The 23,803-nt window shown below is 32.6% G+C and overlaps 2 protein-coding genes across 2 annotated transcripts in view; one reads left to right on the top strand and one right to left on the bottom strand.

The window, feature by feature from the left end:
* Positions 1-23,803, bottom strand: part of LOC141461079 (cholecystokinin receptor type A-like) — a 428,938-nt gene that overhangs the window by 161,766 nt on the left and 243,369 nt on the right. The window lies entirely within an intron of this gene.
* The window catches only part of LOC141461080 (luciferin sulfotransferase-like), a 62,426-nt gene continuing 39,238 nt past the window's right edge, over positions 616-23,803 (top strand). The window contains exon 1 of the mRNA XM_074141760.1: positions 616-844. The gene's annotated coding sequence lies outside the window, so the exon portion shown is untranslated. The remainder of the gene's footprint in view (positions 845-23,803) is intronic.

Raw genomic sequence — 23,803 nt, 5'->3', positions numbered from 1 at the left:
ATTTTGGATGTAGACGATAGATTCGAAACTATAATGCCAAACTGTATCCCCCGATTTTGTTATCATTAGGTCTTTTGGATTGCCTCCATATGATAGCAAATTTAAAGACGTATTCACGTCAAAACAATTTTTTAAATTCACACTTCAAAATGTGTATTTCTGACGATAAGAATTAAAATCTGCACGATTCCAATATTTCTACAATATCACTTGTTGGATTCAAAACCCAGACTTATGGCATTACAGTTATAAGGTAATACTTATCCCATAAAGGCATTAAGACTCTCAGTAGAGCTGAGCAATAGATTATTGAACAGAAATAACTCTGCCACTCCACATTCTAAATGAATCTAGTGAAAGTTAAGAAATTGATATAATTTTATATATATTTATAAGGAAATACAAATAAATTAGTAGAACCTTGTTTTAAAACCGGATAAAAAAAAAAAATTGAAAAAAATAAACTTTAATATCTGGCCACGACCTTCATAAGATATTTCTTGAAGGTCTTTATTATTGGCCATATGTGATCACCCTTCCCTATACTAAATTTATTATACATTCACTTTATTATACACAATCTTCCCTCTCCCTGTTGTTATCTCTTACTACAGTTGTTTCTATCTCTTTTCCTTACTTTCCCTACCACCACATAGAAGTGATATTGAGTAGATAGTGTGAGATAGACAGGCCAGTGTGTTGCACAAGCTCTTCTCGGCAGTTTGACACAGTGTACAGTGCCTAGTTATTTTATACGATACTTGTTACTATTGCATCTAACTAGACTTCATTACTTAATCACATTACACATCTATTTCCTTCAATTACAAGAACAGAAAGACAAGTAAGTAATGTTTCTATTTTATAATATCACTAAAGTAGATTCGATTGTGCTAATATTTTTAAGGCAAGCTTTCTTTATTAACCGATATATAATATATTTGAAAACTTAGCAACAATATTTACTGGATAAAGGAACAAAAAAAATTCAATGTCTGATATTAAACACTCAATTGACATATTTATCAAATGAAGGTTACAAAAACTATTTTGTGCGCAAAAATTCATTGGAAAACTTCAGAATTTATTCACTTTAACTCAGATTTTAATTTTATACTTATGAATACTTATCTAGGTATACTAGTAATCAGTCATTTAATGCGCTTAAATTTCTTAAAGTAAGATTAAACTTACCTTCTTCCAGAACTGTCTAGAAGTATTTTTTTCTTGGAACTTTTTAATTAATTAATTAATTTATTTACAAAACGGGCAATCACCCAGTTACAAAGAAATATAATTTAAAATAACATTTAATAATAACTCAATATATAATAATTATAGAATATACATATATTATACATTTATACATATATATATCGTAAAATAGAAATGAAAATAAAATAGAAATAATATATACACATAATTTACTTAATAGATAAAAATACTTCACAATATGTACTATAAAATATACCTTAAAAATAGATAAACTTTACTCAATTAATAAATCTTAATATCACAAATAACCGGTAAGTTTTCCCCAGTACCAATCACCGCAAAATCAGCTATTTAACAAATGTTTCAACTCGATCATGTTGGTGTTGAATATATCAAATATAATAATAATAATATATAATAATAATAATAATACTTTATTTGAAAAGAAATTCTAATACAAACATAAAAAATGAAAAGAAAAGTATTCTATGGCAATGGAAAACCGTCTGCCGGAGGTTGATATACATATATAAAATAACAATTACAAATTGCTTTAATATATCAAATATATCAGCGGGTAGATGATTAACTTGATCCGCAACTCTTGGAAAATAACTGAACTTACGACAATTAGTACCATGGCACACTTTAGAAAACACTTGTCTTTGTCTAGTACTGTTTGTTGGCAAGTGAAAATTTAACAATGACAACAGTTCAGGACAGTTAATATTATTATTTAGAATTTTGAAAATAAAAATTAAGTCCGTGGCTTGTCTTCGAAACTGTAAAGTTCTTAAACCAGTAAATTCCATTATGTCATCTTACGGTACTTCCGTCATGGCTTTTGTCTCTCGATACCAGAGCAATCTTAGGAATCTCCTTTGAAGTGATTCAAGTTTGTTGACGTAAGTTTTGTGATAAGAAGACCATAATGCAGAGCAGTACTCAAGAATAGGTTAAATTAAATTTTAATTTAATTAAAAGTAAAGTAATGCCAACATTTTCCAGCAGGCTTAACTTGTTATAATTACCAATCATTTGTTGTGAAATTTCTTTTATTAACTACTTTAAATGAAAATCTAAAGCCTAGACTCCCAGGGAATCGAACCCAGTACCCAGTAACAATACAATTTAAGCTTTGAAGGCTAATTTGAAGGCCTTTAACCAACTCGGCTATCATGTTTTCTGCTTTGATTTCTTAAAGTTCTGTTAAAAATGTGGATTTTCCTTGAAAACTAATTTAGAAAATAATTAATTTCTTTGAACTTTGAATTTCAGTAAAAATGTCTGAATATTACTCGGTGTTTTATTAGAAGGCCAACTAGTACAATTCTCTTAATAACATTTTTGAAACCTTCCTAAAATTAATTTTTCCGCAAAGAGGTTGAAAAAAAAAATGGGTCGAAATACTCTTTTGTTCATACTATTAACATATCTAATTGAATCGGTTATTGCAGAAACAACACATGTGACATTTCGGCCATTTTGGTTTTTGTTTTTTTACATTATTTCATAATTTGAGCCAGAAACGCACATTTTAGTGCACAAATAACACATCTGCAGTACTTTAAATAGTCTTAACGGCCGCGTAAATACGAGGGTCGTTTGAAAAGTCCGTGCAAAAATAAAAACTACTTAATTTTTTGGGGTAAATCTTTTTTATTTTTCAACATAGTCTCCTTTTAGGCTTATACACTTCGTCCAACGCTGCTCTAGTTTGTTGATCCCTTCCGAATAATAGGATTTGTCCAAGTCTGAAAAATAGCCATTCGTTTCTGCAATCACCTCCTCGTTTGAATAAAATCTTTTTCCCGCCAGCCATTTCTTCATATTGGGGAACAAATAGTAGTCCGAGGGAGCCAAGTCTGGAGAATAGGGGGGATGTGAAACGAGTTGGAACCCTATTTCCATTAATTTTGCGACCACAACTGTTGAGGTGTGAGCTGGTGCGTTGTCGTGATGGAAAAGGACTTTTTTGTGGGCCAATCGTGGGCGTTTTTCTTGCAGCTCGGTTTTCAAACGGTCCAATAACGATGAATAATATGCACCTGTAATAGTTTTACCCTTTTCCAGATAGTCGATGAGGATTATTCCTTGCGAATCCCAAAAGACAGTCGCCATAATCTTTCCGGCCGAAGGAACGGTCTTCGCCTTTTTTGGCGCAGATTCCCCCTTGGTAACCCATTGTTTAGATTGTTCTTTGGTCTCAGGAGTGTAGTGATGTATCCATGTTTCATCCACAGTGACGAAACGACGCTTAAAGTCCTGCGGATTCTTCTGGAACAGCTGCAAACCGTCCTTGCAACACTTCACACGATTTCGTTTTTGGTCAAGCGTGAGCAATCGCGGCACCCATCTTGCGGATAGCTTTGTCATGTCCAAATGTTGATGCAAAATATTATGTACCCGTTCATTCGAGATGCCCACAGCACTAGCAATCTCACGCACCTTCACTCTTCTGTCATCCATCACCATATCATGGATTTTATCAATGATTTCTGGAGTAGTAACCTCAACAGGGCGTCCAGAACGTTCAGCGTCACTTGTGCCCATATGGCCACTCCGAAAATTTTGAAACCACTTATAAACTGTTCTAATCGAAGGTGCAGAGTCACCATAATGTTTATCAAGCTTCTCTTTAGTCTCCTCAGGCGTTTTGCCTTTCATAAAGTAGTGTTTAATCAACACACGAAATTCTTTTTCGTCCATTATTTGAGAATCACTCGACTTCCTCGATTCAAACGAATGCCAAACACAAAGAAATAGACCGATCTGGCTGAAACTTGGCGTGCGTTCTTCCAAGAGATGCTACTAACTAAACATAACCTCGATACGCGCCAGTAGTGCTATCTCTCTGACTTTGCACGGACTTTTCAAACGACCCTCGTATATCATTTAGTACAGAAAGAACTCATGTGCTGTACAAGTGTTGTTTCTGCAGTCACCTAAAAAATCGTGATTTTGTAACATGAGTTGTTTCTGCAATAACCGATTCAATCTATCGTAAATAAGATGTAGTGACTATCGAGAAATAAAATAATAAGAATTCTCAATAGGATGAAAAAATAATTGCCATTTCAGACGTGATACATTATTTATTCTGCCGAGCTTTCGACCTAGGGACTAGGTCATCTTCAGGGCTAGTTTACAAAGTAATATATTTTACATTACAGGGTTGGTGTGTCTTCTGTCTTGTCTGTTCAAGAAATGGCAATTATTTTTTTCATCCTATTGAAACTATTGAATCAGTCACCAAAATGAATGAAAAACAATAATCCTAATCTTTCATCTATTCACACCTTTTTTTTTGCTCTTTGTAAAGTACCATGGTACGGACCATTATTAATGGCGAGGCTTGTATCCTAAAGGAAAGGGCCACAGAAGGCATCTTATCCTATTCCATAGAAAACTTTAATGCTCCTACAACTCTCAAATTGAATCTTTACAATAGCTAGCTTTACATGTCTCATTGTAGTGACTACCTTTTCAAATTCGTTAAATAGAAGTTTTTTTAAAGTAGTTTCTCTTCTAGACATATCCATTGCAAAGAACCACAATCTACACGAGGTAATGTGTTCTCCATGAGACTCTACAAGCGATAAGCCTTGAATGCTGGAGGAGAAAATAAAAACCCTGTGTGCTCTTTTTATGTTCCTGAAAAAGTAAAAGTGAAAAAAAGGGAAATTATTTTTCCCCATTTAGGGTTTTTACCACATTTGTGATTCCTGTCAAAAAAAAAAGAAGCCTTTTTTCTCTCCATTTCTTTCTAATCTTCTGTCTTTCTAGCTCAATCCCTCCATCTCGACCTGGACTTTACTCTTTTCATGCTCTCTGGTTTCTACCACTTAAAACTTGGTATTGGAATACTATTCTCGCCTAATCCCGTTGCAAGTGCCCAACCCGTTTTATACAGGGTGATCCATTTAAAACGCGCCAATCGCTAATAACTTTTTAGGAAAGCGAAATTTCGAAAAAGCCCACGAAGTAAACTATATGTTTATTTGGTCTAGTTTTCAAATTTTCCACCTCCTATGCTGTATCTTTATTTTTGGCGGAGTTACGGCCAAAAACCCGATTGGGGTTTCATAAGGACCACTGGTTTTGACAATAATTATGAACACTAAATAAAAAATTGTGAAAAATGACGTTGACCCCGTTTTGATATCCCTAATATTTGTTGAGATACTTAAGATCAAATTTACTATTTTATCAACTCGTAAACGGTTTTCAATATTAATTTTCAACCAGAAATACACGTTTTAGGAGGTCCTCTGATTGCAAAAAATGTTATTTGAGACGCAAAGAACCAAATTAATAAGAATTGGAGATTTTAAAACATGTAGTGCAATGTAATGGTTGTGGGTGAGTCAGAATAAATTTGTTTTATCATTAAATAAAAGCAACCATCACATCATTTTAATGTACCCTGTAGGCAAGACTTCTTGACCTATGATTACGGTAAGAATATCTTGCCAGGGAGGGGCGGGAGTGGTCTAGTGGTCAAGAGCGTGGATTTGTAAGTGGGAGATCCCAGTTCGAATCCCGCGTTTGCAGTCATTCTTATTACTTAAAAAATATTAATACTTTTTTTAAAAAAATGTAGTCATACTTGGGATTCAAACTGGGGACCTCCCACTTACAAAGCTACGCTCTTGACGACTAGACCAACACCCTGGCAAGACATTCTTACCGCAATCGTAGGTCAAGAAGTCTTGCATACTGAGTACATTAAAATGATGTGATGGTTGCTTTTATTTGATGTTAAAACAAATTTATCCTGATTCACCCACAACCATTACATGACAGTACATGTTTTAAAATCTTCAATTATCACTATTATTGTTCTTTGCGTCACAAATAACATTTTTTGTAGTCAGAGAACCTCCTAAAACGTGCATTTCTGGTGGAAAATTAATATCGAAAACCGTTCTCGAATAGATAAAATTGTAACTTTGATCTTAAATATCTCGACTAATATTAGGGATATCGAAACGGGGTCAACGTCATTTTTCACAGTTTTGTATGTAGTTTTCATGATCATTTTCAAAACCAGTGGTCCACATGAAACCCCAATTGGGTTTTTAGCCGTAACTCCGCTAAAAATAAAGATACAACATCAGGGATGAAAAATTTGAAAACTAGATCCAAGAAAAAATATAGTTTACTTCGTGGGTTTTTTCGAAATTCCGCTTCCTTAAAAAGTTATTAGCGATTGGTGCGTTTTAAATGGATCACCCTGTATATTTTCTGGTTTGAAAGGCGCTGTCATTGATTACTAAATCTTCTCTAATTACCATATTTTTTTACTCTTCTGGGTCTTGTCGCCGATGTTCTGCAGTAGTCAAATTTAGTTGATGCAACAATGGTGATACAGTGTATATCTTTCTTTCTCCTCTAGAGTAGATTTACTGAATTGTATAACACTATAATTTCAAAAATAATGTTATATATATTTGAATCATATTTGCTCCAGAGTACCGAATTTAGAAACTAGATTCTCTCAAACACTTCTTTTCTTGAAACTACTAGGTATTTAAAGCTTGTTATTTTGTAGCCTAGAGCAGTGCTTCTCAATCTTTTTCTGGTCATGGCAGATTAGTCAGATACCAAACAGTAAACGGCACACTGGAACTGAAATGCTCCCATTTCATTTTAAAATGACGTACTTATGCTCAACTAGTGCTGTAATAACAACACTATTACAATCCTACAAAAATACAAGTTTTCGTGGCAGGATGTAACGTTAATAACAAACCCAATCATTCACCCGTCTATACCGTTCTCTGTCAATACAATTAACTACATGCATACAGTAGCAATGAATCTTATGACAAAGAAATTCTTTATTTTAATGCCCATTATTGATGTCAAGAAGTGCCTGTAATTAATGTAAAATTGCAAATCCGTAACTAAAAGAAAGTGATTAAAAGCACCTCTAAATGAGATTAAAGTTACAAAAACTAAACAGCCAATAAAGAAGAACGAAAGCTATGACATATTTTACTAATTTAAACAGTTACTAGTCAAGTGACCAACAGTGTGTTTAATGTGACGGCTGGCTTTGCAAGGTCCGTGAAAGTGTTTCAATTTGAGCGTTAACCTCAGTTGACAAGCATACTCTGTGTTTCGTTTTGATCAGTGTCATTGCTGAGAATGCCTTCTCACACAGGTAAGTAGTGCTGAAAGGAAGGAGTACTCAGTTGTGTGCCGCGGCTGCACATAAGTTGGGAAGCACTGACCTAGAGATTTAAATTTAACAGTTAGGACATCTAATCTTCAACCTCCTCACTTAACATAATACTATAACCTGCATCTTCCACATCCTGGGCTTGTACTTCGGTCGTGAATTTGTTGAACATTAACTGAGGAATATTTCAGCTCATTTTTTTATCAGCTCAAAAAGAACACTAAAGCGATATTGAAATCACAACTTTTGCACGGGTTGTGGTTTTAGTAGAGTCCAAAGATGACAGTTATCTCTCAACAAAATCGACAAAGTATCGACCTTTACTTTGCTTTACTTTACGGTAGTTAAACGTTAAGCCCCCCGCCAGAACAAACAGGCAGTTAATCTACTTTTCAATTTAGCGTTGTCAGTCCAAGAACATTAGACAAATAGACTGGATAATTGATAAATATATAACGAATTCGAAAACTTTGATATGTTGTACTTCTGGTATTGATCTAAATGCTTTATAGTTAATGTTGAGTGTTTTTACCTAAAATGACTTTACTAACAAGTTCCCAAAGTTGCCTTTGTTATAGTTCACTCTTTATTATGCAACAACTTTTAATACCTACTGTTCGTATCATGGCGATATCATAGCAAGTATTTTCAAACGGAAACTCAAAATATTCTAAAAATTCAGTACTTCCATTCACAAAGAAGAAGCGAAAGTAAAAAATTAATTTGCGATTGACTTATATAAAGTGTCAGCTGATCTTTTGTTTTTAAAAAAACAAAAATTAGTTCCTTAAGACAGAGAAAAGTAAAAGCAATGTTGGCGCCTGATATCAAAACTGAAGGTCACGACAATAGTTCCTTTCTCTAACACCTGCAACCATGCGTTCAGCATTTCTCAATGTTTAGGGTAAATTGGTTCGATTTAAAGTAATAATAATTATAAAGTAAGAGACTAGCTATGTGATTAGCGTTCTAGATTCCCATGCTAGGTTCTGGAGATCTCAGGTTCAAATCCAGCTGTTGGCCCTTAGTTTTTTTTTCTTCCTAGGAGTTACAGCTCACTGACCTTGATAATCTGTAATTGAATACAGTTTTCAACCAATTACAGAATTTCAACGAAGTTATATTTACTTATAGCCATATTTCATTTGCTGCTAACTAAGTATAAAAATGCAGTTAAGTTTTGATAAATTTAAAATCAAAATTAATTTGAGCGATACCAAAATTTAGAGATTGATTGATTGAATACATTTCAGTTTGTTAAACAGAATCTTCTTGTATTTATTAATTTCGTACTGCTACACTTAATTGCCTAATTCGCAAATTATATGTTTAATAAATAAAGAAAAATTTTTCTTTCTCCTTATTATTTGGGTCAAAACTAACCAAAATCCACTGAAAACCAAATCGGTTTACATTGCGGATTATTTTTTTTTAATTTTTCAGGTCCAAAACTGGAAAAACGGCTTTTTTTGCATTGTTAAGCCTAATCAATGGGAAAACAATACAGTTTATTGCAAAACCAATGCATTCATTTTGAAGCTGAGGGAATTTCCGACAGATTGATGTATTTTATAAATGATAAAAATGAAATTTCGACATTCAAAATCAATAAAAAAGACATTTTTGAGCAAAATAAGGCAAAAACAAGGTGTTTCTCGCATTTCAAAGCGTACTTAACAAATAAATCATCGTTTTTTTGTAGAAGGGAATTGGACTTTTCAAAAATGAGAAAAATTCTCTCAGCTTCAAAATGCATGCATTGGTTTTACAAAAAACTGTATTGTTTTTCCATTGATTAGGCTTAACAATGCAAAAAAAAAAGCTGTTTTTCCCGTTTTTTGACCTGAAAAATTAAAAAAAAATAATCCGCAACGTAAACCGATTTGGTTTTCAGTGGATTTTGGTTAGTTTTGACCCAAATAATAAGGAGAAATTTTTTTTTTAATGTTGGTGAACTTTTCAATTAAAATCGTTCTAGGCGAACCGTGATATAGCTACAAATTAGGTTCACAGATCGGTTAGTGTTGCATTCTGGTGGTAAATGTAGTTAACACTTTCAGTGTGATTGTCATTTGAGTAAATTAGTAATGAAAAGTCAGTTCGCAAAATCCCAGTTTTCTGCAATTACACCCCTCTGTTTGGGGTAGGGTTTTATTAAAAACCAAAAAAATCCATATGATCTTGAAGCTCAATAAATGCGCAACTTTTTCTGAAATTATGTGATTCCTTGATTCATTAACCATTGAGAAAATGCAGTTGAAAATTTTAACAAAAATCATCGAAAACGAAATGTATAGACATTAACGTAAAAATTTCATTGTTATAAGAAACGTTTTGAGGCTCTGTACCAAGCAAATTTATAGGAAATTTAATGCCCTTTCGTTTGGAATAAGCAGATTTGTTGTAGGATAAAGGATAGAAAAGTTAGGGCCGTTTTTATGGCTAAAAACGCGAATATCGACGGAAAAGTTAAAAATGCAAATATCTTGGACACTAATGAGAATCGGGCCAAAGGGAAGAGAATATTTTTTGTTGCATTTGAGCTGTAGAATCACCTCCCCAAGTTTCGACCACTCCTCCGTATACACCCTGTATATACAAAATTCTAAGATCACAGTAAATCCTCATCAATTGCAAAGAGTTTGGGCTCAACTTATGCCTGTACTTGCTGTGAAGAACGAATAAGTTATCGTTTATTCTCAAATAAAATCGTAACTTTTCTCTGAAATATATCCTACACTCTTTTCCTATCGAGTAATATGTATTTTACTACTCTGCATGTTGTACACTTTCGTGGGCAGCCAAGAAAAATGTCTAAAGTCAAAAAAAAAAGATAACTTTTCTATAAGGGTAAAAGAAAAATTATGATTCTTTGAAAATTTATTGCCTAATACATTGATGGCAACCTAGAAAACTTATCTTAAATTTTTACCGTAGGTCTTGGTATTTTATAGTAATATCTTAAAATTTATCGTTACTTTCCACAAAATTTGGTTTTCCCAAGGCTAACAGTAACTCTTTTTCCAGATATGACATTATTCTTCGAGGTGTGTTTTGAAATTTTGAGGTGATACTTCAATACTTAAAGAAAATAATTAAACAATGAAATGATAATAAGTTTTGTAATTATTTCGTTGAATGATTTCTGATTTCTCAAAAAGAAATGTTCATCTTATCCGTACATGTTTATCTTTGCGTTATTCACGTTTACTTCAATTACGTTCCCATTAAAATGCTTATACTTTGCTAGAACTTAAAACCTCATCCTAGCTTGAAACGACAAGATCTGATTATCCACTTTAGACTGCTAAAAAATTAACTTGTGGCCGTGTCATGGACACGGCCGTGTGTTGTATGTGAATACGTTTACGTAACGGGTTATATTTTTTATATAAAATATTTTTATTTATGTATTTAGGATGAAATCAAGGAAACTAATCGAACGATCGAACACAATCTATGCCCACACAGTCCGTTGTCGATGTAGAAGCGATTTCATCATCCACTTGCATAATTTCAACCGCCCCAGCTGCAGATGTACTGACACCGTCGTCGTTGATCCGCTCGGCCGCATTCATTCTTTTACGTTCCCGGCACAGCTTGACTCGGTCATATGGTGTTTTATTATTACCATTCGATTGTTCTTGAGAAGCCCTTTCCAACTATATACGATCTCTGTATTTGGTTTTGACTTTTCGACGCGTATAGGCCGACATTATATATATTTTTGATAATATTTTTTTATTCTAACACCTTATTATATTCACTGTCACTATTTTACACTAATGTTTTATATACAATCGATAGATTGTGACGACAGCTGACGAATAAAACTTAAACGAACATCGTAGCTTCTCCAAGTCAAAAGTTATACTAATTGCGAATCTCGATATGCAGCAAAATGATCTCAAAATGGCGGGGCTTCCTCCTCCACCGCGCGCGATGCGTCACAGTTCTCGCTAATCGTAATGAATTCTTTGATCCTTAAGCTATCCAGTGGTCTAATTTAATTTTGGATGTAGACGATAGATTCGAAACTATAATGCCAAACTGTATCCCCCGATTTTGTTATCATTAGGTTTTTTGGATTGCCTCCATATGATAGCAAATTAAAGACGTATTCAAGTCAAAAGAATTCTTGAAAACCGATACGAACTGACATTACACACAAAAAAAATATAAGATCAGTTAGTAACTCAGTCTAGTAACTATCACGGCCTACAGAATAGAAATTTAGTAAGAAACCACTCTTTAGGATCACTCATGGACAATCATTTCCTCAAGAAGTGAACTCCTGAATCTCACTTTGACAAGTGGCAAGGGTAGGTTACAAAATTCTAATAATGTTTTTGTGTTTACTTGTAACAATTTTTTCAGATTTGCTTTTGTTCATGTGTAATACGTGTGGCCAAACTTTTCGAACCAATGAAATCACATTACAATAACACATTGTTGTACAAATCGTCCTGTAAACAAGGACATCTTTTACTGATGGCCACAGCCTGTAAGATCAATTATTGTTTTTAAAAATGTTACACGCCACCCTCCGCACCACCTACTTTCCGCTACTTTGGAAATTTTCCATTATACTTCCGATACCAAAGCCAAATAAACCTCCACAACTCCCGACGTCACATCGTCCCATTAGCTTACTGTCAGGGCTAGGAAAGATTCTTGAAAAACTCCTGCTAAAACGTATTCTTCCAATAATTGAATCTACTGGCATTCTCCCGGATCACCAATTTGGATTCAGGCGACAGCACTCCACCATACAGCAGTGCCATCGAGTTGTAGATGTAATTTCCACCTCCCTTGAGAAGAAGGAGTATTGTTCTGGGGTGTCCCTTGATGTGAAGCAGGCTTTCGAACGGGTGTGGCACACTGGACTTCTCTGGAAGGTCAAGACCATCCTTCCAGCCACCTATTTCCTCATTTTGAAATCATACTTGACTGACAGACATTATAGAGTGAAGGTAGGTTACTATTCTTTCTCCATTCAGCCATGCTGACGCTGGAGTTCCGCAAGGCAGCATACTAGGCCCCATTCTGTACACAATCTACTCATCAGACATACCTACTCATCCTCAAACTACTCTTCTCAAAAGACGATACTGCCATCTTATCTACTAACAAAGATCCAATAATAGCTCATAAAAACCTTCAGTCTCACCTCACCTACTTAGAAAAATGGTCCAAAAAATGGGCTATCAAACTGAACGAAACAAAATCTCAAAACATTACCTTCACTCTTCGACGCATCACTCTTCCTCCTATCTTTTACTATTTAATTCCTTTACCAGCTGTCAACGTAGTCCGCTACCTTGGGCTTTACCTTGACAGAAGACTTACATGGAACCCTCATACTTGACTTAAGAGAACAGAACTCAACAGACGCTTCCGACAACTGAGAAGACTACTCGACAACAGATCAAAACTCACTCTAGACAACAAAAGACTTATATATGTAAGTATATTAAAGCCAGTCTGGGCTTATGGCATCGAACTGTGGGGTTCAACCATACGCTCAAATCTGCAAAGGATCCAGTCCTTGCAGTCTAAAATTCTTCGCTCTACAGTTAAACGCTCCTTTCTACGTCACCAATCAAACCATTCACACAGATTTGAACATTCCTTTCGTTACACAAGTTGTTAATCATAATTACAACATTGTTGCTACTAAAAGAGAATTCAGTTTCTCCCATCCAATTACGTATGAAAAACTGAAATTACAAATTTCAGAGATGACACTTGTTTCATCGGCTTGCGTTCTGTTGTGGTTACCCACAGCGTGGCTGTGAACCGATCCATTCCTCCTCCATTCTTGATTGCGTTTAAATTAAACGTGGTTTTTTTTAAAATTAGTTCGATATTTGTGTTCGCTCTGTAATTGAATAATGTAGGACCTTTGGCTTTGGGTTAATTACTATTTTCTAGGCCATGATTGCGATTGTGTTACGGTGGAAAATAATTTCTTTACTATTTATTATGTGCGAGGGTCTCTTGATATTTCATTCTTTGGTCGAGAAAATAGTTATTTATTTAACAAGTGCGGAAAGTAGTACTTTTCCTCACGCGAGGCAGGGTTTGCACGCACGAGCGAGCGAAGCGAGGCGAGTGCAAGTGCAAATTGCCGAGTGTGAGGAAAATACTTTACACTCGAGTTAAATATTATATTTTTTCTGCAACCATTAGATTTATTAACTAAAAAAATTAAAAATTTCATTTTTACAGTCTACAAAAAGTAATTTATTTATTATAAACATTTATTGTTATATTACAATTATTTACATTACTTACGTATTTACATTACTTATTACATTTTCTGCTGTTTCTTTTATTGATGGAGGAGTGTTTTCTAAACAGGAATCACTAGAATCCATTTTAAATTTCTATAAGGTAACACTATAACCTTTTTAACTGTTATAATTAAAAATATCAAATAATTTATTAAAGTATTATTTTTATTTCTATATTCCTTTCAATTTTTATTTTATCGTTTAATATTCGTTTTTTAATTATTTAGTTACGTTAAATAAGCTTATTAAAGTTTTACAGAAAATATTTATGTTAATAACAAAACTTCTTATATCAAGGAAGCACAATAAAGTTTTTCCACTCACTAGTGAGGAAAGTGACACTAATGGGAATTTTTCCCCACTAGTGTGGGAAGTTGGGCATTACACAGCTGATTTTAATTGAGTAATGAGAACTTCCCTACATGGTTGCAGAAAAACAGTATTTTTTGTATAACACAATATAGATTAAATAGTTTTCATGGAGTGTTTTTGCCCTAAGCTTTACTCTTATCTCGTATTATTTGTAATGGGGAAGAAAATGGAATAATGAAAATACATTCATGTTTCCCATTCTTCGTATTTGTGTTGGAAAATATTCTTTCCTTGAATACATCGTAAACAAAGAAAAATATAAAAAAATGAAGGAGAACTTACAGATCCTTGAAAGATACTATTTGAACAGTACCAATAATGTCTCAGTTAATCAAACGAATACGTAGAAAAAAGGTTCTGAAAAGAGGTTTACAGAAAACTTGTTGTCACTAGAACCCTAACAAGTTTTCCTCAGGCAGTTTTCTTTTCGTAAAGATTGAGCTAGTATGGAGATTATTATATTTTTGTTCAAAAAATTTATTTAGTTATTTATATATTATATAGGGTGACCAGAGTTATATGCTCCACCCACTTTTTTTTTAAACGGCGGGAAATTTCGAAAAAATAAAAAACACGTATTTAATCATTTTTAGTCTAGTTTATTTTTAGTGATTGACCTGTTTTTTTAAACCCCTGTATCTCGAGATACAGCATCCAAATTTGTTTTTTCAAATGGAACGTTATATTTTTTGCATATTTTTATAGTATTTGAGCTCCTTAAAAAAATACTAAAAAAAAATTTTGGAAATCGGTTAGGTTTTTCAAAAGTTATGGTAATTTAAAATATGAAAAACAAATTTCAGTTTATTGTCAAAATTACCTTATTTTTTTTTTTTAAAGAATCTGTTCAAACTGGGCACCAACAACGGATAGGCAAGCCAAAACTCTGGACTCCCACGCTTTGCTTGTAGCAGCACTTATGGTGGCGAAGTCAAGATCTAGGCAGGCTAGAGTTATTCGACGTTCAGGTTGTTTTTTTCTACAAACGTTTGGTGTGGAGTTTTAGGAAATCAACTAATCGGCCCATACTTCTACAGAGAAAACTTAACTGGTGCAAGGTATCTAACTTTTTTTTAAGAGACATTTTGCCAGTTCTGCTTGAAGATGTTCCTCTACAACGTCGGCTAGATATGTATTTTCAACAAGATGGTTGCCCGGCACATAATGCGAGAGTTGTTCGAAGTTACCTGGACAGAAATTACCATGAAAAGTGCTTAGGACCTCATTGTCCCATCCATGGCCACCTCAATCTCTGGACTTAACCCCAATGGACTATTTTTTGTAGGGATATCTAAAAAATAAAGTGTACAGTAACCTTAATCCCGTGGCTTCAGTCGATGATCTGAACGTCGAATAACTCTAGCCTGCCTAGATCTTGACTTTGCCACCATAAGTGCTGCTGTATCTCGAGATACAGGGTTTTAAAAAATGGATCAATCACTGAAAATAAACTAGACTAAAAATGATTAAATACGTGTTTTTTATTTTTTCGAAATTTCCCACCGTTAAAAAAAAAGGTGGGTGGAGCATATAACTCTGGTCACCCTGTATAATGATAAATTTAAATGTATTTAGAGTAAAACTCCAATACATCAAGCAAATGTGGGTTATTTTAGATTCTATTCTAGGTAAATACAGGAGCAGTTTTATTCTCACAGCTAAATATTTGTTATAATTTGTGCATACATCTTACAATATCATTTAATAATTACAGATAGACGAGAGTAATGAAACAATATTAAATCAAATGTTGATATTAATTAAATGCAACATCAAATTAAATTAATAAATTAAATCTCATTAAAATAATATAATGAACATAAATTATATAGTATATAATACAAGCGAAAGATTATTTAATTATCTTTCTTGGGATAAACAAATAATTATTAAAAGGTAAATGAAAATATGACTTTGAAGAGAATTAAATAGTTATTGAAGAGAGAAATCGGAAATTCTTTTTACATAATTATTGTGCTAATTATGGTTATGGATGTAATTATTGAAATTTTAAACATTAAGTAATTTGTCTTTAATATATTTATAGAAGATAAGTCATAAAAGTAATAACTTTACATTATTTTAATTCATTTTTTTCTTCTTTATTTTTTCGCCAGGAGGTGCCCAATGGTGCGTGTTAGCAATTATTGTGTATTGTATAATTCATATTTTGTTTATAAATGCAATAATAACTTTTTCCCGCATTCGTTATTTTAATGAGGCCATTATTGCTTAAGATTTATGGAAAGAAGTTGAACTTTCAGATATTATTTCAGAAGTATAGCTGTTATTGGCTTTATTATTAAGTTTTATTTAATTTACTCTCTGTCTTTCCTTTCCAAACATATCGCCGATAGCCCTACAAGTTTTTAAGAAGTTATAAATGTATTATTACCAACAATATTAAATCAAAAGTTGATATTAATTAAATGTACCGTCTAATAAATTAATAATTAAATCTCATTAAAATAATATTAAATATATTCTATAATATTAAATTAAAATAATGATTATTATTGTTTACTAACTACGGTATGGAAATAAATGTTAAAACTTAATACTAACCTTTATAATTTAACGTATTTGATTTTAATATTATAAATTCTAATGCAAAAAATGCATGTAAAGGTATTTTGTTTATCAACTGCATTATATTTGTAATCTTTTAGTTTTATGCAGTTTGCAAGTATGACACAGAATTTTTCTTTTGAGAACATTTTTTTTTTACTTTATTTATTTTCACAACTGCAGTATAATTCTGCATCAAGTGAAGCTGATACAGCATGATAACAGAATAGATACATGAATAAATGAGAGGAGAATTCGCCCATTGGTGAAACTCCCCAAAGAGGTACAGTTCACTATTGTGCACTGGCACTTACTTCATTTAGAAGATCGCGTGGCCACCCGCGTTTCAGCCGTCTTGGAGTATTTCCAGGCAACGCAGTAAGTTGGGATACTAGTGGATTAGGATGTGAAGTAATTGAAGTATGGAATTTAATATAATGGGATCTTATAGCTTCAGAAACATAAGGAACAAGGAAATCTCGGTGCAAGGTAGAGTTAGAGACATAGTAAGGAGCATTTGCGATTCGACGGAGTATTTTTGACTGGAAGGATTGGATTCTTGTAGATATTGGAAGCTTTGGCTGAACCCCAAAGTTCCATTCCAGTAAGTCCAGGCAGGTTTCAGTATCATAGTGTAGATAAGTCATTTATTCTGTAGTGAGAGTTTACATCGTTTGTCGAGAAGTCTAGAGAGAAGTTTGAATCGTCTGTTCAGTTCTTTCCGTTTGAGTCTAGTATATGGTTTCCAGGTTAGACGTTTAAGAATATTAAGTAGCGAATTTAGGGATCCAATTACTTGATCTCAAATTGTTCCTAACTCTTTAGTCAAAGACGCAATATCGACTCTATTTTGTTCTATATCTCTTTAAAAGATTTCAAATTTGTCCACAAAATTTACAATAAAACAGTTCAAAATTTTCCCTTCCACTACCTATCGTTCAACTGCACTTTTTGTAATTCATTTTCGGTTCAACTATAGGAGGGCGAAGCGCTGCTAACATATTCCAGCAACCTGTTGGATTTCTAAATTCGATTTGTTTAGCTTTAACGTAATACACAATTACTTGCTGTATTTAAATATTTATTCGGCTTGACAAAACAAATAAGGAAAATTTAAAATTGCGGAAACAAAAATTAAATTAAATGTTGCTGCATTTACGTGTATCTTCGATTTAGTTATAAATCAAAAATGATCAACGCAATTTGGTACAAAACATTGAAGATAATTCAAGTAGTACTAGTAATTAATTAATGCACATGGTTCTAATAATCAATTATTGAAATAGCGGTATTCCAATTAATTATTGCGTACATCAGAATTATTATTATAGCCTCATTTTCTGTAATAATAATAATAATAATAATCATAATAAATGAAGGAATTAGTAACATACGAGGCCTGTAAATTAAGTAATGAGACTGATTTTTTTTATTCAAAAAGAAATACAATTCTATATTGTCACCTTCAAAATAACTTCTTTCTGAAGCCACATAGCGCTGTAGACGTTTCTTCCACTCCGCATAGCAGTGCTCGAACTCCGATACTGGAATAGCCTTCAGCTAGTCGGTTACAGCCGTTTGAATGTTTTCGACTGTCCCAAAATGAATTCCCTTGAGGTGATTTTTCAACTTTGGGAAGAGAAAAAAGTCACAAGGACTCAATTCAGGCGAATAAGGAGGCTGAGGAGCTACAGGAATGTTTTTACACGTTTATTGAAATTGCTGTGTGACAAGGAGCATTATCGTGGTGCAACACCCACTTGTTCTTGATGTTTGGTCTCACACGAATGACCCTTTTTCGAAGTTTTTCAAGAACCTCTCGGTAAAAGTGTTAATTGACCGTTTGACCTTCAGGTAGACACTCTTTGTGGACGATTCCATGGATATCGAAAAAACAAATCAGCATGCATTTGATCTTCGACTTCGCCATCCTTGCTTTCTGAGCTTTATGCTCCTTGTCACACAGCAATAAACGAGTTTTTGGCCAGTAAAAACATTCCTGTGGCTCCTCAGCCTCCTTATTCGCCTGACTTGAGTCCTTGTGACTTTTTTCTTTTCCCGAAGTTGAAAAATCACCTCAAGGGAACTCATTTTGGGACAGTCGAAAACATTCAAACGGCTGAATAACATTCTTCACCAATATCTATGTGCTTAAGTCTATAGCAGAGCTAGCAAAGAAATTTGAATGTATTTAAAAGTTATAGCCGATTAGAAAGAATGGAAGAAAATGATTAGAGAAGGATTACGTGATTTAAATTTTTGTTAAGCTATAAGGATGGCAGGAATATAGAGTACTGATCCATCCATTAGTTATAGTATATGTAAATAGTTGTATATAGTAGAGAGATGAATGTGTGAAGCGAATGTATTTATAAGTAAGAATGGAGAGTGAGTGATATTCTAGTGATAAGCACCTAGACGATGCTGGCTGTATGGCGGAAGCCAATGCCAAAAAAGAAAAAATGAGTTTAAAAATAGTATTTTGCTACTTAGAGCTGCTAGTACTGATTTACTGTAAAACCTCTGACACATTCTTAGGTGATTTGCTAAAAAAATTATGAGAGAGATATGGTTCCTGGCTTTAGAGAGAGTTATAATTCAATATTTTTTATCGATACTATTTATCAACAAGGTGTAATAAATTGTCGATTAATTCCTTTATTATACTTATCGATGCAACAATAATTAAATTGAAATTACAATAGACTATTAATCTTTCTATTATACCAGATTGTATATGTGTTAAAATATCATTCTGATTGTATATTATATAATCACATCTATTGTTAGTCTTTTACACATACAGACAAATAAATATATATTTAAATAAAGTATTTAAAAATAGAGTACGAACGGGGTGATCTTTTTCGTATATAAAAAAGAACTCTTTTTTGGTAGGTCATTTTTAGTTAGAAGAAATGGATTTTGCTTTTATAAATTACAGGGCAACAGATCAAAATTTTAACATTTAAACTATTTACTAATAAAAACAAAACACTTACCATTATCCATAGAGTGGAATAATATTTATAATTAAGAGAAATTTAGAGTTGAAGAATTTATATAAATATATAATCGAATTTATATAAAAGAAGAAATACATTTTAACGATGCAAACGAGTAGAGCGAATCGACGGACAACTTGGCATATTTAATGAAACTACAATCAGACTTGTACACCGTGCATCTCAATCAAGGTTGAATGTTTCTACTTTTTTTCCGCATGATTTGACAGCAGAAATCAACGAAGCAATGATAATGCTTCGATAAATTGATAATTAACGTGAAAAAAGTTCTCAATCAACTGGGAATGTCATCACCGAATCGATCTGCTGCTACTTCGCATCAGGCTGGCCAAAGCAACGCATGGCGGGGTACAGCTAGTTTGGAATTCTTTTCTGTGTAGTTTAGTGTGTAAAAGTTTCGTTAACAAGTACTAATTCAAAGCTTTTTCAAATAATAATAAAAATACTAAATATTAAAACAATAAATTATTAAATATTCATTCGTATTTTTATTGCACTTCCACTCTAAATAATCAAATAATTGTATAGATAAAAGCAATTCTAAATCAATTATATACTGTTGGACTAAATTCACTAAACAAAATATTGTGCTTTAATTACATCACCTTTATTACTGCAATCTCGCTTCAAAAGTTTGATATGCCCTGTGAGAATTTCGTCATCAATCGCTATAAATAGCCCTTTGTATAATTTAGTTTGACACGACTAATTCTATAGATTTAAAATCGAGAGAGTTCTTGGTAGGCTCAAATTGTTTAAAAAAAAATAAAGAGATTGAAAGTGAGGCTAATTTTATCTTACCAAATACACGAATACCAACCCAACGAAAGTAAATTAATTTAGGATTATATGTTAGTGAAACCTTGTATTAAAATAAAATGACGATTTAAACAGAAGTGTAAGTAATAATAATAATAGTAAGAACAATAATAATAGTTATAATAATAATAACAGTAAAAGGGAAGGGATTAGCTATGAGGTTAGCATACTGGACTCCCACGCGGAGGTCCCGGGTTCGAATCCAGCAGCTGACCCTTAGATTTTCTCTTCCTAGGAGCTTCTTACAGCTCACTGTCCGGTGATGGACAGTGTTGTCTGTAACGAGAGAACACTGTCCGGAGGCCGGCAGTGCACTGGAAAAAGCTCCGGGCGCTAATGACCTCAGCTGTTGATGCGCCAAAAAAAAAAAATAACAGTAATAATAATAATAATAATAAATAATAAGCCTTTATTGGTTTAATTACATATTTACATATTAAGTTATCATATTTACCATAATTTATTTTTGTCTCCTCTTTTATTGAGTTAAGTATTAACATAACTAAATATTTAATCAAAAACAAAAAATACGAGTACTTCTCTACACAAATATTAAAGATCTATCTTTAAATATTTATACTTAATCAATTATTTAAAAATTTATTAATGAATTATGTATAATTATTTACTGTATTTGTTGACTATTTACAAATTATATTTAAAGAAAATCATAAGCCTATTTAAGACATATAATTAGAAAATGAAGTCTAAAATCCTGATGAGGTTTTTTTTACCAGCTAACTTTTTGCAAAGTTTCATGTAAGTAGCCTAACAAAATATAAAGTTTGGGACTCTATTTAATTATATTCTTTTTCATCAGTTATTTAATTAAAATTACTTAAACTTTTTTTTTTTTATTAACTAAATTAGTAAATAAAAAAAATTAAATTACAGATTTAGTTGTGGAATTTCAAGAATTTCTTTGTAGCTAAAATAAGGAATTTTTGTAAGAATCTTGTCTTCTGCATTAAAAGAATCAAGTTTTCCTTTTATTTTAATATAATAAATAGGTTAGAGTAAATAACTGTTGTAATTAAAAACCTAGTTAATAACTTTGTTGTCTAAGCTCTTTTATTACCAGGCATTTCCATGAAAAATACATAATACCTTTTATTTTATTTTTTTCTAGAATTGAAGCAAGTCTAGTGTAAATATGATCGCAAGAAATTATTAGTTCTTAGCAAACGATCTTGTTCATAATAAAATTAGTTCGTCATTTAGACGAATTAATTATATTAAATACAAAGTTAATTATCATTGCTAGGAAATGAAATACACTCTCTATCATTAGGTTTCTAATAAATAGTTGCGTGTGGGGAGGAGATGTTGGCAATTCTGTAAACAAGAAGCTAAAGTTTTGTGCTGGTTTTAATTAATAATCTTTTATTATTATTAAGGTTTTGTTTTTATTTACAAATAGTATTTTTATTTGGACTGTCAACAATCTTACAAGCTCCAACGACCAACCATACTTCAGTATTTTTCATAACTATCCCAGTTTTATGTAAACAACGTCATCGTTATAATTATGTACAACTAACATCTAATTTGAGTCGATTATTTCTTGTATTAACACTCTGGATACCAAAATCAACAGTAATTCTATTGCTGCTTAAAGAAGTCGTCATTCGCATCCCTTTTACTTCAATAGAATCCCCCATTCATCCAGTTGATCATGTAAGCTTGCTGGGGCTTATCTAGTCAAGAGGGGATAAACCCTAGCAATAGGGAAGTCTCTCTCTTGACTGTTTGATAACCGTTACAAATTATCACTTGTTAACAAAAGATTACTTTACATCCTGCTACTGAGACCAATCTGGACTTATTGATTGGAACTATAAGGTATTGGTTGAGCGTTCCAATCTAAACCGTATCCAAATACAACCTTACCCTATTCACAAATGGTAATAATCCCTTTACTATTTACCACGGATTTCCTCACTAAGCTTCTATTTCACTCAAATTATTTAACGCCCTGCCAAACTTCATCTCCAGAAATCTCCAAAGAGTTGGTTGCCCATAAGACCATCCACGTGTTCGACTAATGTCAATAAATACTGGACAAATATCTTTCAAGAACACAAAATCAGTGAAACCTCCCCAGCATATGTATTTACTTATTTTATTATTTTTGACAGTTGTAAATCCCTATTAAAATAATAATAAGTTGTAGAACTTCTTAAAATTGGTGTATTCTAGTTGTTTATTGCACCAAATTTTGATAAGCAACAAGTAGGAAAATATCATTATTTTCGATTGTAGTGACTGTAGTTCGATTGTAGTATTGGAGAAAGAAATGAAATAAAATTCAATAAATGATACAAATAATAATAATAATAATAATAGTAATAATAGTAATAGTAATAATAATAATAATAATAACAACAATAATAGAAGATATGAGAGTAAAATAATAAAAATGGACAATAATATGAAATGAAACTATTACTTTCTTTATTTCAAGGTTTTAATAGTAGTAAATAATTACAAATCATTAAGGAGCTCGACAGAAGTAATATTTAACAGAACGATAACTTTAAATTCTTCAATATGTTATTGTTTAGTCGTTTTGATAAATATTTACAATAAAATGGATTAGATTGTCTTTTTCTGTAGATAAACAATAGTCTGCTATTATTTGTATTTTGTAGATATTATTAAAAATGAATATAATAAAATTGAGGGAAGGGATTAGCTATGCGGTTAGCATACTGGACTCCCACGCGGAGGTCCCTGGTTCGAATCCAGCTGCTGATCCTTAGATTTTCTCTTCCTAGGAGCTTCTTACAGCTCATTGCCTGGTGATGGACAATGTTGTCTGTAACGAGAGAACACTGTCCGGAGGCCGGCAGTGCACTGAAAAAAGCTCCGGGCGCTAATAACCTTAGATGTTGACGCGCCTTAAATCATTAAAAATATATATATAGTATATAATTGAGGCTAATCTAATTTGTGAAATGATACTGAACTTGGAAATAGTATATACCTACGTACGGTGACCATTATTTTTGTATCAAAAAACAGGACAAAGATAAAAAAAAACCTATAAAAAATATTAATACGTTTATTAACACGAGATCGGTTATTACAAAACAATGGATTAATAGTATAGGTTAGTTTAGTTATTAGTTTTTACATGGCGTTTAGCGATCGATGTTTACACTAGTCGACTAGTCTACTCTATCGGTAAAACAGGTTGTGTTTTACGCTAAAGGTTCGTCCAAAGTTAATGTACACAGAAAATTTTTTTCTAAACGATTATTTGCGAACTTAATTTATACTATATTTTTACATTCAAAAATTAAATTTGAGTATAATTT

Source organism: Rhodnius prolixus, unplaced genomic scaffold (assembly GCF_049639745.1).
Source record: "Rhodnius prolixus isolate KJV_2025 unplaced genomic scaffold, Rpr scaffold_6, whole genome shotgun sequence".
Taxonomy (NCBI): Eukaryota; Metazoa; Arthropoda; class Insecta; order Hemiptera; family Reduviidae; genus Rhodnius; species Rhodnius prolixus.
Note: the sequence above shows the minus strand (reverse complement) of the source record. Positions and strands in the feature narration are given on the sequence as shown.